Source organism: Pelodiscus sinensis, chromosome 5, assembly GCF_052426305.1.
Source record: "Pelodiscus sinensis isolate ZL-2025 chromosome 5, ASM5242630v1, whole genome shotgun sequence".
Classification (NCBI taxonomy): Eukaryota; Metazoa; Chordata; order Testudines; family Trionychidae; genus Pelodiscus; species Pelodiscus sinensis.
In genome coordinates, this window is record NC_143056.1 from 127,291,407 (window position 1) to 127,297,736 (window position 6,330).

Below are 6,330 nucleotides of genomic sequence, written 5' to 3' on the forward strand. Positions count from 1 at the left end.
TGGTCATAAGTTGAAAGCACATGGCACCACCAGCTCATTAAAAAAGACCTTGGTACCCACACTCGCCACAGATACAGACCCAGGTTCAGGAAAAGGTCTAAACTGACAGCATGATGGATAGAGATGATATAATCAGATCGAGGTGCAGGGCGATGGGTGGTATCTAAGTAGCATCAGAGAGCAGTAACCTGGTGTGATGGGGCAGCCAGGGCTGCAGATGCTAACACCGCGCCCCACACAATCGCGCTGGGCAGCACCGCCGCTGGGGGGACCGGGTGGCTTTGCCAAGCCTTTTCGGCTGCGGCTGCCGGCGCAGTAGGACCCCGAGGCAAACGCCCGGGGGCAGGGGAGCCAATGACTCGGCGCGCAGGCGCCGGCGTCCCCAGCAAGGGGAGCCAATGGCTTAGCGCGCAGGCGCCGGCGTCCCTGGCACGGGGCGCCAACTTTAAAAGTGGACTCCAGCTGGAAAGTGGAGGGAGGAAGGAGAGGACCCGGCCCGGGAGGACCGAGCCAGCGGACACCGGGATCAGGACTGATGAGGAGCTGGAGGCGCCGAACAAGGAGGAAAATAACCTGGCAAGGAGAGGTGAGCCCCCGCTTCCTCCCGGCACGGGGGGGGGGGGGGGGGGGAAGGGGAAGATAGACACGGACTGACCAAGGCGGAGGAAGCAGCCCAGGACAGGGTCAGGGAAACCCGGGGACCGGCGAGTTGCGGCCATGGCCCCCCCGGTTGGGCAGCATGTCATGGACGCCTACCCTTAGGGTCCTGGGCTGGGACCTGGAGAGAGGGAGGGCCCAGGTCCCCCTCCACCTCGGAGAACCCATTTAAGGGCCGCCAGTGCTTTCGGGACCTGGGGGGAAGGGTTCCCCAACCTCGGGGCCAGGGGTCCCACCCTGGCCAGCTGGTGCGCAGCGTGACACCTGGCACCGACAGAGGGTGGCAACCTGATACGTCAGCAGTGATCCTTATGTGGTTTGTGGGACTCTCTTGGGGTCTGCTGTGGAGACTAAGTGCACAAATTGACACGGCCTACATCATGGAGCACACACACAAGTAACCATCAGGTTATCATCATCGTCCACGGAGCCAGAGACCTCGGCAATAAATCCAAGCCCTTCCTGAACAACTGCAATAGCATGGGGGTTCGAGCCGGTTCAATGTTGGATCTCTGGAAAGGAATCTCTAGATATGGAGATTGGCCAGAGGGCCACTTCAGAAATTTTTGAAGCGGCCCCGGGCTGCCCTAGAACGGGCGAGGGTTTGGGTGGAAGGGGCTGCTGGCTCCTCCTGGTGGAAGAGTTACATCATTCAAAGCAGGGGTAGGCAAAAGAGCCTCAACGGGCGGAGACACCCAGGAGCTGGGGATGGAAGAGTGCATGAAGTCTCCTCCCCCGCCAGCAGTGCGTGGCGCTTAGAGTCAAATGCAAGGTTGACTCTAAGCACAGCCTGCACTTCGCAGAGCGGAGGCAGGGTGGGTGGAAACTTCACATGCTCCTCTCACCTCCAGGCCCTCATTGACCTGGGGGGAAGATGAGGGAATGCACAAAGTCTCATCCCTTCACCAAGGGTTCAGAACAGCTGGTGGTTCTCTCCGGGGAGGAGGAGGGGCAGGAGCAAACACTTCATGCGTCCTCCCATCCAAGGCCAGTCAGGAAGCAGGTAGTGTCCTGATCCCACCCCTTCTGGCCAAGGCTCCACCCCTTCCGCCCAAGGCCACGCCCCTTCCAGGGCAGCCTGGGGCCATTTCAAATATTTCTGAAGTGGCCCTCCCTGGCTAAATTTATTGCCCACCCCTGATTTAAAGGCTTCTGAGATACTCAGGCTATAACCTCAATGTTAACGAGTATGGAAATGAGTACCTTCTTAATTACTCCTTTCCCCTCTGATTTTTCTAATTAACTTATTCCTCTGGTATTTCAATCAATCATAGAATCATAGAATACTAGGACTGGAAGGGACTTCAAGAGGTCATCGGGTCCAGTCCCCTTCCCTCACGGCAGGACCAAATACTGTCTAGACCATCCCTGATAGACATTTATCTAACCTACTCTTAAATATTTCCAGAGGTGGAGATTCCACAACCTCCCTGGGCAATTTATTCCAGTGTTTGACTACCCTGACAGTTAGGAACTTTTTCCTAATGTCCAACCTAAATCTCCCTTGCTGCAGTTTAAGCCCATTGCTTCTTGTTCTATCCTTCAGAGGCCAAGGTGAACAAGTTTTCTCCCTTCTCCTTATGACACCCTTTTAAATACCTGAAAACTGCGATCAAGTCCCCCCTCAATCTTCTCTTTTCTAAACTAAACAAACCCAGTTCTTTCAGCCTTCCTTCATAGGTCATGTTCTCTAGACCTTTAATCATTCTTGTTGCTCTTCTCTGGACCCCCTCCAATTTGTCCATATCTTTCTTGAAATCTTTCTTTCTTTCCAGAACTGGACACAATACTCCAACTGAGGCCTAACCAGCGCAGAGTAGAGCGGAAGAATGACTTTCGTGTCTTGTTCACAACACACCTGTTTATGCATCCCAGAATCATGTTTGCTTTTTTTGCAACAGCATCACACTGCTGACTCATATTCAGCTTGTGGTCCACTAAAACCCCTAGATCCCTTTCTGCCATACTCATTCCTAGACAGTCGCTTCCCATTCTGTATGTGTGAAACTGATTGTTCCTTCCTAAGTGGAGCACTTTGAATTTGTCTTTATTAAACCTCATCCTGTTTACCTCAGACCATTTCTCCAATTTGTCCAGATCATTTTGAATTATGACCCTATCCCCCAGAGCAATCGCAACCCCTCCCAGCTTGGTGTCATCGGCAAACTTTATAAGCGTACTTTCTATGCCAATATCTAAATCGTTGACGAAGATATTGAACAGAGCCTGTCCCAGAACAGACCCTTGTGGAATCCCGCTTGTTATACCTTTCCAGCAGGCTTGTAAACTATTAATAACTACTCTCTGAGTACAGTTATCCATCCAGTTATGCACCCATCTTATAGTAGCCCCATCTAAGTTGTATTTGCCTAGTTTATTGATAAGAATATTATGCGAGACCGTATCAAACGCCTTACTAAAGTCTAGGTATACCACATCCACCGCTTCTTCCTTATCCACAAGACTCTTTATCCTATCAAAGAAAGCTATCAGATTGGTTTGACATGATTTGTTCTTTACAAATCCATACAGGCTGTTCCCTATCACCTTGCCACCTTCCAAGTGTTTACAGATGATTTCCTTAATTACTTGCTCCATTATCTTCCCTGGCACAGAAGTTAAACTAACTGGTCTGTAGTTTCCTGGGTTGTTCTTATTTCCCTTTTTATAAATGGGCACTATATTTGCTCTTTTCCAGTCCTCTGGAATCTCTCCTGTCTCCCATGATTTTCCAAAGATGATAGCTAGAGGCTCAGATACCTCCTCTATCAGCTCCTTGAGTATTCTAGGATGTATTTCATCAGGCCCTGGTGACTTGCAGGCATCTAACTTTTCTAGGTGATTTTTAACTTGTTCTTTTTTTATTTTATCTTCAAAACCTACCCCCTTTCCACTAGCATTCACTATGTTAGGCATTCCTTCAGACTTCTCGGTGAAGACCGAAACAAAGATGTCATTAAGCATCTCTGCCATTTCCAAGTTTCCTGTTACTGTTTCTCCCTCCTCACTGACCAGTGGGCCTACCCTGTCCTTGGTCGTCCTCTTGCTTCTAATATATTTATAGACTGTCGTCTTGTTTACCTTTATTCCCGTAGCTCCGTGGTCACCAACAGGTTGATCGCGAGCTACTGGTCGATCTTGAGGCCTCGACCAGTAGCTTGTGAGGCGTCCTGTCTGCCCCGCCCCCATTTCCATCCCACCTCTCAGAAGCCCCACTACTTACCTCAAGAGGGAGTGTCAGCTTCAGAAGTCCCGCAGCTTAGCGCCACTTCCGGCAATGCCAGAAGTGCGCTAGCTGCTCTGCCGGCCCCCTGCACCGCACAGGAGGAGTGAGTCAGCCCCGCGGGAGGCGCACAGGGGGTTTCCGGCACGCACAGGGGGTTGGCCCCGGGGCAGGTGTTCGCGTGGGGCTTCCCGGCGCAGGGGGGTTGGCGCGGGGAAAAGCGCGCGCGGGGCTTCCCTGCGTGAGGGGGCAGGGAGTCGGCCCCATGGGCAGGCGCATGGGGCTTTCCTGAACGGGGGTGGGCAGAGGAGGGGTGCTGGCTCCGGGGCAGGCGCGCGCGCGCACAGCTTCCCTGCGCAGGTGGGAAGGTTGGCTCCCTGGGCAGGCGCGCATGCACGGGGCTTCCCTTCAGGGAGCGGCCTCTGGGCAGGTACGCGGGGGGGGGGGTTGGCTCCGGGGCAGGCGCGCGCGCGGGGCTTCCCTGCATGGGGGGTAGAGGGGAGATGCAGAGGACTCTCTGCCTCCACTGGCACCCCACTCCCGAGTCACAGAACGCTGTCCCCACTCCCCTGTCCCCAGCTACAGAATGGTGTCCCCACTCTCCTGTCCCCAGCTACAGAATGCTGTCCCCACTCCTGTCCCCAGACACAGAACTCGGTCCCCACTCTCCTGTCCCCTGTCCCTGAACTCTGTCCCCACTCTCCTGTCCCCAGCTAGAGAACTCTGTCCCCATTCCCGTCCCCACTCCCCGAACTCTGTCTCCATTCCCATCCCCACTCCCCGAACTCTGTCCCCACTGGCACTCTTCCTCTGCCCTCCCAGCACCCTGTTCCCTCTCCCCTGCCCCCAGCCACAGTACTCTGTCCCTACAAAATGTATAATTATAAATGCTTCATTTTAGATTTAAATAGCATGAATAAAAAACAGACCATTTATTTCATAACTAGAAACACGTGATTTTAATTGTATGTATCACATAATTTAAAAATAAACTGTTTATCAGAGTGTGTAAGTAAGGGCTGGGGATAGCAAGTGATGGACAGGAGGAGAATAGAGAGGACGGGGCTTCAAGGAAGGGGCGGAGCTTCAAGGAAGGGGCGGGGAGGTAGATCTTCGCCTGTTCTGAGATTTAAAAAGTGATCTTGGGTGTAAAAAGGTTGGAGACCACTGCTGTAGCTAGTTTGAGCTCATTTTGTGCCTTTGCCTTTCTAATCTTGTCCCTGCATTCTTGTGTTGTTTGCCTATATTCATCCTTTGTAATTTGTCCTACTTTCCATTTTTTATATGACTCCTTTTTCATTTTTAGATCTTGTGGTTAAGCCACGGTGGTCTTTTGCCATATTTTCTATCTTTCCGACACAGCAGAATAGCTTCCTTTTGGGCCCTTAATAATGTCCCTTTGAAAAACTGCCAACTCTCCTCAGTTGTTTTTCTCCTCAGTCTAGAATCCCATGGGACCTTACCTATCAGCTGTCTGAGCTTACCAAAATCCGCCTCCCTGAAATCCATTGTCTCTATTTTGCTGTTCTCCTTTCTACCCTTCCTTAGAATTGTGAACTCTATGATTTCATGATCACTTTCACCCAAACTGCCTTCCACTTTCAAATTCTCAACCAGTTCCTCCTGATTTGTTAGGATCAAATCTAGAACAGCTTCCCCCTTGGTAGCTTCTTCAATCTTCTGAAATAACAAGTTGTCTCCAGTGCAGTCCAAGAACTTATTGGATAGTCTGTGACCTGCTGTGTTATTTTCCCAACATATATCTGAATTGTTGCAGGGTCCGAGACACACACTTTACCAGAGGGTTTCACAGCTGTTTGGCATGAGCAGAGGAACAGTGAGACTAAGGCAGGGTGGGTTCTTCTCCAGGGCTATGTCTAGACTGCAGGCTTCTTTCGAAAGATGCTCTTTTGAAAGCATCTTTCGAAAGAGCATCTTTCGAAAGATCGCGTCTAGACTGCAGGCGGATCTTTCGAAAGAAAAATCTGCTTTTTCGAAAGAGAGCACCCAGCGAGTCTGGATGCTCTCTTTCGAAGACGGCCTCTTTACATTGAAGAACGCCTTCCTTCGAAAGAGGAACTTTCGAAGGAAGGCGTTCTTCCTCGTGAAACGAGGTTTACCGCCATCGAAAGAAAAGCCGCGTTCTTTCGAAATAATTTCGAAAAAACGCGGCTTGAGTCTGGACGCAGGGGAAGTTTTTTCGGGAAAAGGCTACTTTTCCCGAAAAACCCCTGAGTCTGGACACGGCCCAGGCTGTGACTCGCTGTCACGTTACTGGATTTTAAAGGGAGTAGCCACATCACTGCTGCACCCACGGGGAAGGGGGCTTGCCCCAAAGTCTGTACAAAGGGGGGCATGTGAGATGTCAAAAGAAAGGTTATGTTCTACTGACTCTATGAATGATACTCATGCATTTGTGTGATATCTGTATGTGGAGTTAGAAATATGTA